At 35.1% G+C, this 10289-nt stretch overlaps 1 protein-coding gene across 4 annotated transcripts in view; it reads right to left on the bottom strand.

Annotated features, from left to right (window-relative positions):
* The window catches only part of NRDC (nardilysin convertase), a 101033-nt gene that overhangs the window by 42660 nt on the left and 48084 nt on the right, over positions 1-10289 (bottom strand). The gene's annotated exons all lie outside the window — the stretch shown is intronic.

Genomic DNA, 10289 nt, shown 5'->3' with positions numbered 1-10289 from the left:
ATTAACTTTTTCAATATCTGCAGGATCAGAAGTTATATTCTTTTTCATTCCTGAAGCTGATTATTTGCACATTCTTTTTTCTTTGACCAATCTCTTGAGAAGTTTATCTATTCTATCAATTTTTTCAAAGAATCAACACACAGCTTTCTTGAAACTATTGTATACTTGCTTTATTTTAAATTAAGGTATAATTCACATACTATAAAATCTGCCCTGTTAAAGTGTACAATTCAGTGAGTTTTACAATATTCCGAGTTGTTATACCACTATCTCATTTTAGAATATCTGCATCATCCCAAAAAGAAACCCGATACCCATTAGCAGCCACGCCCCATTCCCTCTTTACTCTCAGTCCCCAGCAAACACTAATCTGTCTCTGTTTTACCTATTCTGGACAAGTCATGTAAGTAGAATCATGCAATATGTGCCCCTTTGTGTCTGGCTTATTTCATGTAACATACTGTTTGCAAGGCTCATTCTTTTTTATGGCTGAACAATAATGAATTGAATTGAATGGATATCCACATTTCACTTACCCATTCATCAGCTGATGGACATATGAGTTGTCTCTATTTTTGGTCATTGTGAATAATGCTGCTACAAACACTGGTGTACAAGTATCTGTTTGAGCCCCTATTTTATTTTTATTTTTTAAAGAGTTTTATTGAGATACATTTACATACCATACTATCCATCCAACATGTGCAATCAATGACTTTTAGTATAATCACAGAGTTGTGCATTCATCACAACCAATTTTAGAACAATTTTAGAATATTTTAGAAATCAATTTTAGAACATTTTCAATTCTAGAACAATCATTTAGAACATAATCTAATTCTATCTCTATAAATTTATTTCTATTTACATTTTATATAAATGTCATCATATACTATGTAGTACTTTGTGTCTGGTTTCTTTCACTTGGCATGTTTTTTTAATTAGTATTATTAATGTTATTATTTTAATTAGAGGTTGTAGGTTTACAGTAAAAAAAATACAGGGTTCCCATACCCCCCAATTATTGACACTTTGCATTATTATGGTACCTTTGTTACAAATGCTGAAAGTATTAAAACATTACTCTTAACTATAGTCCATAGTTTACATTAGATGTATTTTTTCCTGTATACAACCTTATTATCAACACCTTGTAATAGTGTCATACATTTGTTTTAATTCATGAAAGAACATTCTTATATTTGTACTATAAACTACAGTCCATCATCCATAACAGGGTTCACTATGCTATACAGTCCTGTTTTTACCTAATAACATATATGACCTAAAGTCTCCCCTTTTAACTACATTTACCTATATAACTCAGTGCTGTTAATTACATTCACAATAATGCGCTACCATCACCACAGTCCATTTTCAAACATTTACAATCAACCTAAATAGAAATCCTGCACAAATTAAGCATCAGCTGCCTTTTCTCTAGCCCCGTTCATTCCCTTTGAGGACCTATATTCTAGATTCTCACTCTATGAGTTTGCTTATTATAATTAGTTCATATCAGTGACATCATACTATATTTGTCCTTTTGTGTCTGGCTTATTCCACTCAACCTAATGTCCCCAAAGGTTCATCCATGTTGTCACATGCATCAGGACTTCATTCCTTCTTACAGTTGAGTAATGATATTAAATTAATATTATGTTACATATTATATTCCACTGTATGTGTATACCACATTTTGTTTATCCCATTCATCGGTTGATGGGAGAAAACATTTGGAAACCACATATCTGATAAGAGTTTGATATCCAGAATATATAAAGATATCCTACAATTCAACAATAAAAAGACAAACAACCCAATTAAAAAATTGGCAAAAGACTTGAATGCACATTTTTTCAAAGGGGAAATATAAATGGCTAAAAAGCACATGAAAAGAAGCTCAACATCACTAGTTATTAGGGAAATGTTTCCGTCTTTTGGTAACGTGAATAATGCCACTATGAACATTGGTGTGCAAATGTCTATTCAAGTGCCTGCTTTCAGTTCTTCTGGATATATACCCAACAGTGGGATTGCTGGAACATATGGCAGTTCAATACTTAGCTTCCTGAAGCTGTACCATTCTACATTCCCATCAGCGGTGAATAAGTATTCCTATTTCTCCACATCTTCTCCAACACTTGTAGTTTTCTGTTTTTTTAATAGTGGCCATTCTAGTAGGCATGAAATGATACCTTACTATGGTTTTGATTTGATTTCCCTGGATATCCAGTTGTTCCAAAACTGTTTGTTGAAAAACTACTCTTTCTTCTATTGAATTGTCTTAGCACCTTTGAAACACAAATGAAATCGTTTCTGTACCATTGATCTATACGTCAGTTCTCATACCAGTACCACACTGTCTTGATTAATGAAGCTTTGAGCAAATTAAGAGACTGGTAAATGTGAGTCTTCCAAATTTGCTCTTCTTTTTCAAGGTTATTTTGGCTATTCTAGGTTGTTGCTTTTCATATGAATTTCAGGATCAGGTCACCAATTTCTGTGAGAAAGGGGATTGGTGGCAAAAAATGGTGGAACAGCAGTTTTACAAATTGCACCTCCACTAGAAAAATTAAAGAGCTAGAAAAAGAGACTGGAATTAAGTAGGTGGAACCAGAATGGACATTTAGAAGAACATTCGGAGTGCCAGAAGAAGCAAGATGCTGCTGAAGGTTCAGTTTTCTTAAGTGAAAGCTCAAACCAGTGATCAGCACCCCACTGTGACAGCAGCTGTGGAAAGGCTGCAGCTGCAGCAATGTACCCCAGATTCTAGGAGCAACTGGTTGGGGCCAGGGATGGCAGTGAAAACCTCTTCCTCTAAAAGTTGAGGTTGAAGGTCAAGGTTAGTGTGGGGGATCATGAGGGACCAGGGCAGAAGTTGGCCTCAGTTTCAACTGAGGGACTGCCAGAATCCTGAGGGCAAAACATAAACCCTGGCCTTGGTTTCAGCCGTCTCCACAGCAGCTGCTTATGTCCTTACAAGCAACTACTAGGACTTAAAGATCCAGCACACTGTTTCACTGGTTGGGACTACTCCTTCTCTCTCTTCTGTTGTTAAACTGCCAGATCCCTGAGGGCCAGGGCAGACACTAGCCTCGGTTTCTCTCGAAAGCAGCATCTTCTGGACTTACACAAGCATCTATCTACATGGACACAGAGTGCCAGTGCATCTCTTTTTCTGTTTTTTGGTTGGTTGGTTTATTTCTTTCTCTGTTATATTTTTGGATTGTCCCTGGCCTGGTTTTCAGCCTCAAAAGCAGCAGCTTCTGGCTGCTCACTGGCACATAACAACAAGAGACTTGGGGAGGCTGTGCACTTTGTTATTTTTTTTCCTTTTTTCCCCCTTGCTTTGTGTGTGGGGGGGAGGGGTTGTCTGTTAGTAATCATTTTCTTTCTCTGTTACTTTTTCTTTCTTTTCTCTTTTTCCTTCTTGCTCTTAGTCTGTCAGACTGAACAGTGGGAAAACCACAGCTGTACCTAAGAGACATTGCAGGTTCAATTCCAGACCAACACATGAAGTGAATATCACAATAAAGCAAGTCACATGAACTTTTTGGTTTCCCAGTGTGTATAAAAGTTATGTTTACACTATACCATAGTCTAAGTGTGCGATAGCATTATGTCTTTAAAAAAAAGTACATACCTTAATTAAAATATGACACAGACACATGAAGTGGGCACATGCTGTTGGAAAAATGACACCAACAGACTTGCTTGATGCAGAGCTGCCACAAACCTTCGATTTGTCAAAAAAACACAGTATCTGCAAAGCACAATAAAAAACGGTATGCCAGTAGTTTCCAGAGAAAGGAAAATATGGTCCATAATAGGAAAAAAGAATTTAATGGAAAATATTCTGGAGAAAGAACTGTCTCTGGAATTACTAATCAAAGATCTTTAAACAACTCTCATAAATAGGATCAATGAACTAAAGGAAAACTTACACAAAGAAGTAAAATAAATCAAGAAAAAATATATAAACAAAATGAGAATTTAAATCATGAGAAAGAAGTTATTAAAAAAAAAAGAAATGGAAATTCTGAAGCTCCAAAGTACAATAATTGAAGTGAAAAATTCAATATAAGAGTTCTAGAATAGATTGGAGGAGACAGAAGAAAGGATCAGCAAACTTGAAGACAAAACAATTGAATGTATCCAGGTTAAAGAGCAGAAAGAAAAACAAATAAAAAAAATGAAGATCCTGAGGAAATTCAAGCATAACAATATTTGCATTAAAGGAATCCCAGAAAAAGGAGAGAAAGATAAAGGGTCAGAAAAAATATTTGAAGAAATAATGACAGAAAAATTCCCAAATCTGGTGACAGATATGAATATACAAATATCAAGATGCTTAAACACCAAGCAGGATGAACCCAAAAAGATCTACACTGAGACATATTATGATCAAACTGTCCAATGCCAAGGACAAAGACAGACCCTTAAAAACAGCAAGAGAGAAGTAACATGTCAAATATAAGGGATCCTTAATAAAACTAACATCCAATTTCTCAACAGAAAACGCCAGAAAGCAGTTTGAAAACATATTTAAAATGCTGAAAGAAAAATAACATTACCTGAGAGTAGTATATCTAGCAAAGCTGTCCTTCAAAAATGAGGGAGAAATTAAGACATTTCCAGACAAACAAAAACTGAGGGAGTTCATTACCACTAGACCTGTCTTACAGGAAATGCTAAAGGGAGTCATACATGCTGAAAGGAAGGGACACAAGGCAGTATCTCAATAGTGGATGTAGAAATAAAGATCCTGGCATCAGTAAAAAATATGGTAATCTAAAACATGGGTAAATAGAAAAGCCAGTATAATTTCATTTTTCATTGGTAATACTTTAACTTCTTATAAGGATTAAAATTCAAATGCATAAAAACAAGCATAAATCTTTGTTATTGGGCATACAATGCATGAAGATATAATTTGTGACAAGAATAACATTAAAGGGAGGAATAAAGGAATACAGGTACTGTGTATGTATAGGCTACTGAAGTCAAGACAGGCTCAACACAAACTAAACTGTAGACTTCTAGCAGCAGGTGGCAGCACTAAGGCTGCCCTCTTCCAAGCTGTAACCCAGTTGTGGGGACCAGCTGCAAGGGGAAAACCTCTCCGTGGACTGTGGTGCTGATGTAAGCAGGATCCCAGGAGGTATGTGGAAAACAGGTTGCCCACCTCAAAGAAGAAACCACCAAACACACAGAAAGAGAAATTCCAGACTACCAGTTTGACGCCATCAGAGCCTTTGGGTATATGCCTTGGATGAAGGTGGCACATACAGTCCTGACAGTGGTAGCCCTGCCCCCAGACTTCTATTGGTACTCCCAGGGCCATGTGGCTGGAATAGCTGGCTTCGTCCCAAGCATGCTGGGTTGGATGAACTATTTCTTCCAGAGGCAGGTGAGAATTCTGTGTATCAATGAGTCAAGCATCATGCAGTGCAGAGGTGGCCCACCCGATTTTCTGGAGCTGGCGGTAAGATACATACTGCCCTGTGGCAAATGTGATTCCTCAATGGAAACCAGGGACTGGCCCCAGGAAGTGTTATGTGATTCCAGCAGTGAAGTGGGAAAAAGACCTTCTGTCTCACCCTGAGCTATGGACCCATCCTCGACAAAGAGCACTTCATGCAGGTGTTTGGGACCCTGGACACAATCAAGCGAACAACTCGGAGCCAGGCTTCTGAGTAGCTCTGGCTGGCCTAGCACGCTGCCAGGAAGACTGAGGATGCAGGCAAGCCTGAAGAAGGGGATCTGGCAGCTAGAGTCTTTTTCAGGACCCCTGGGAACCTGTCTTTTGGGATGAGGAAATTCATGAGGCAGAAGCTAGTAACCCGGTTTAGAAAAAAGATTCTCAGTGTAAATTCTTAACTGCGTTAATGTATTTCATTAAGTCAAATAATAACCAGTTCACGGAGGAAGCTATGTCAAGTTTACCCACCCAGTACACAGCTAGGAAATCAGAAGACGTGTGGCTGGAGGAGCCCACGACTTGAAGTCAAGACTTCAGAAACTGCAAAAAAAAAAAAAAAATTCTAATAGATTTAGGAGCTAAGTGTAATCCTTTTGATAACCATAGAGAAAATATTTTTTAAAATCTACATAAAAGGAAAGGATAAGTGATTCAAAATGGCTCATTAAAAAAGAGCACTAAACATAAAGGCAGGCAGGAATGGAATAAAGGAGGGACAAAAAAGGTATAAGAGTTACAAAAACCATTAGTTTAATGGCAAAAAGTAAATCTTGCTCTAATAGTAATTTCCTTAAATGTAAATAGATTACACTCTCCAATGAAAAGGCAGAGACTGGCAAAATGGATAAAGAAATATGACCCAATTATATGCTGTTTATAAGAGACTTACCTTAGACCTATAAGTAAAAATAGGTTACAGATTGAGAATGCCTTTTTTTTACAAAAAGGGGGAACAAAAAGGCAACAAAATAAGGTTTCAGTGGCTAAGAATTCAAATAGAGTTAAGAGGCTGTCCTGGAAGTTACTCCTATGCAAGCTTCACCTAGATATCCCAAATGACCACAATACGATAAGCCCAAGTCAACAGTAGCTCTGAAAACCCTAAAGAATACCCAGATACCTATCTCAGACTCTATAAAAGTTTCACTTTTATCCATAAAAGATCAGGAAAGTGATTAAACTAGAGGAAGAGGTAGCAACAGACAAGATGGAATTTAAAAGAGAATTACGAATGCTGAATATATAATTTTCTTTTTCTTTTTCTTAGTTGCTAGGATATTAGAATAACTAGAAGGAAATAATTGAAAGGGTGGAACTGTAACCCATAGCATCCTTTGAGATTTGTTCTATACTACTTGTTAAATTGTAATGTGAAAGTTATCTTTTTGTATATGTGTTGTATTTCACAATAAGGAAATAATTGAAACTATGGTACTGCAACTCATAATATTTTTGGAAATTTCCTATATAACTACTTGTTAAATCATACTTAGAAAGATATTACCTTTTCGCATTTATATTATATTTCACAATGAGGAAATAACTGAAACTGGAACTGTAACCCATATTATTCTTTGAAATTTGCTTTCTAACTACTTGTTAAATTGCACTTGGAAAGTTATCACTTCTATGTATATATATTATATTCTACAATTTAAAAACTGATTAAAAATAGGTTGAAATTAAAAGGATGGGAACATTATTTCATGCAAATAGCAATTAAAAGAGAGCAGGGGAGGCTATATTAATATCTGACAAAATACACTAGGTCAAAAACTCTTACAAGAGATAAAGACATTATATATTGATAAAAGGGCCAATCCAACTAGAAGATTTAACAATTATAAATATATATACGAACCTAACAGCAGAGTGCCAAAATTTATAAAGCAAATGTTGACAGAATGGAAGGGAGAAATATTTATGTAATAATAGAGATATCAATATACTACTTTCAATACTGGATAGAACATATACACAGAAGATCAATAAGGAAACAGAGGCCTGAACAACACTATAAATGAACTAGATCTAACCGATACACACACACACACACACACACACACACACACACACACACACACACACACACATAGAGAGAGAGAGAGAGAGGGAGAACATTCACCCAACAATGGCAGAATACACATTCTTTTCAAGTGCACATTGGTAATTCTCTAAGACAGACCATAGGTTATGGCAGAAAAGAAGTCCCAATAAATTTTATAATACTGAAATGATAAAAAATAACCCCTTAGACCAGAATGGGACGAAGCAACAATCAGTAACAGAAGGAAAAAGTGGAAAATTTACAAATAGTGTATGTTAAACAGCACACTCTTAAAAAAAGCAATGGTTTAAAGAAGAAATTACAAGGAAAATTAGACAATACTTACAATGAGAAAATGAAAACAAAAACCACAACATATCAAAGCTTATGGGATGCGGCAAAGGCAGTGCTGAGGGAAAGTCATAGCTATGAATGCCTATATTAAAAAAGAAAAAAGATCTCAAATTAATTAACAACCTAATTTTAATCTTGAGGATCTAGAAAAGAGAGAGCAAAGTAAACCCAAAGTTAGCAGAAGAAAGGAATTAATTAAGATTATAGTGGCAAAAAATGAAATAGAAAATAGAAACACAACTGAGAAAATAAATAAAAAGTTGGTTCTTTGAAAACAATAAAAATGACAAACATTTAGCTAGATTAACAAATAAAAAGAGAAAAGATGCAAATAACTAAAATTAGGAAGGAAAATGGTGACATTACTACTGATCTTACAAAAATACAAAGGATTATAATGTTAGAATATTATGAACAATTGTACTCCAAAAAACTAGATAATCTAGGAGAAATGGAAATAAGTTCCTAGAAAAACAATCAATTACCCAAGTTGACTCAAGGAGAAACAGAAAATACCAACAATCTCGTACAGAGATTGAATCAATAAAAAATATTCCACCAAAGAAAAATTCAGGCCCAGGTGAATTCACTAGTGAATTCTATCAAACATTTAAAGAAGAATTAATATCAATCCTTCTCAAACTCTTCCAAAGAATTCAAGAGAAGAGAACAATTGCTAATACATTCTATGAGGCAAGCTTACTCTGACACCAAATCCTGGCAAAGACAGCAAAAGAAAAGAAAATTACAAGCCAATTTTCTGAAAGAATATAGATGGCAAAATCCTTAACAAAATACTAGCAGACAGAATCCAACAGCATGTTAAAAAAGACTATATGCCATGACCAGTTGAGACTCATCCCAGAAATGCAAGGGTGGTTCAACATACAAATATCAATCAATGTAATATACTACACAAATAGAATGAAAGAAAAAAACCTCGTGATTATCTCAATAGATGCTGAAAAGGCATTCAACAAAATCCAGCACCCTTTCCTGATAAAAACACTCAGAAAAATAGGGAACTTCCTCAACAAGATAAAAGCCATTTATGAAAAAACCCACAGCTAACATCATACTCAGTGGTAAAAGACTAAAACCTTTCCCCCTCAGGAACAAGACAAGAATGCATGCTTTTATTTTTTTTCCCCACAGTCTCAGTTATTTCTTTATTCTGAAATATAACATATATGCAAAAAGGTAATATCTTTCAAAGTATGGTTTAACAAGTAATACAGGAAATTTCCAAAAAATGTTATGAATTACAGTACCATAGTTTCAGCCATTTCCTTATTGTGAAATATAACATATCTACAACAAGGTGATAACTTTCAAATTACAATCCAACAAGTATCTATAGAAAAGATTTCAAAGGATGCTTTGGGCTACAGTTCCACCATCTTAATTCCTTCCCTTCACAGTTGCTTTGCCTTTTTTTTTTTTAATTCAGTTTTGTTGAGACATTCACATATAATACAATCATCCATGGTGTACAATCTACTGTTCACAATACCATCATACAGTTGTGTAAGAATGCCTGCTTTTACCATGTACTAGTTCTTGCCAGAATCATTAAGCAAGAAAAATAAAAAAAAAGGATCCAAACTGGAAAGGAGTAAAGCTCTCTCTCTTTGCAGGCGACTTGATCTTACATACAGAAAACCCAAAGGAAAATGGGATCCTGCAAATCTTGCTGAACTCTATATTACCTCTGATAGTTCTTTTGTGGATTCTTTAGGATTATCTACATACAAAACTACGTCATGGGTAAACAGATAGTTTTACTACTTCTCCAGGTTGGATGACTTTTGTTTCATTTTCACATCTAATTGCTCTGGTTAAAACTTCCTGTACAATGCTGAATACAAGTGCTGAGAGCGGACATACAAGTCAGCTGACATACAAGTCAGTTTCTGATCTTTAGGAGAAATTTTTTAGTCTTTCACCATTAACTATGATATTAGTTATGTGTTACCTACAGATGTCCTTTATCAGGCTGAGGAAGTTCCCTTCTATTCCTAGTTCATTACGCATTTTTATTGTAAAAATGTGTTGGATTTTATCAAATGATTTTTTTACATATATTTAGATGACAACGTGTTTTTGTTCTTTATTCTATTAATATGATATAGTACATTGAACGATTTTCATATGTTGACCCAAACTTGCAATAAGATAAATCCCACTTGAACATGGCATATAAGCCTTTTTATATGTTACTAGATTGAATATGCTAGTATTTTGTTAAAGATTTTTACATCAATATTCAAAGGCATACTGCTCTGTAGTTTTCTTTTCTTGTATAGTCTTTGATTTGGCCTCATACAATGAGTTGGCAAGTATGCCCTCCTCTTCCCTTTTTCTAGAAGAGTTTGTTAGGAACTGTTAATTTAAAATTATAAA

Source organism: Choloepus didactylus, chromosome 2 (assembly GCF_015220235.1).
Source record: "Choloepus didactylus isolate mChoDid1 chromosome 2, mChoDid1.pri, whole genome shotgun sequence".
NCBI lineage: Eukaryota > Metazoa > Chordata > Mammalia > Pilosa > Megalonychidae > Choloepus > Choloepus didactylus.
The sequence above is the reverse complement of the archived record's forward strand: the minus strand, read 5'-3'. Positions and strand labels throughout refer to the sequence as shown.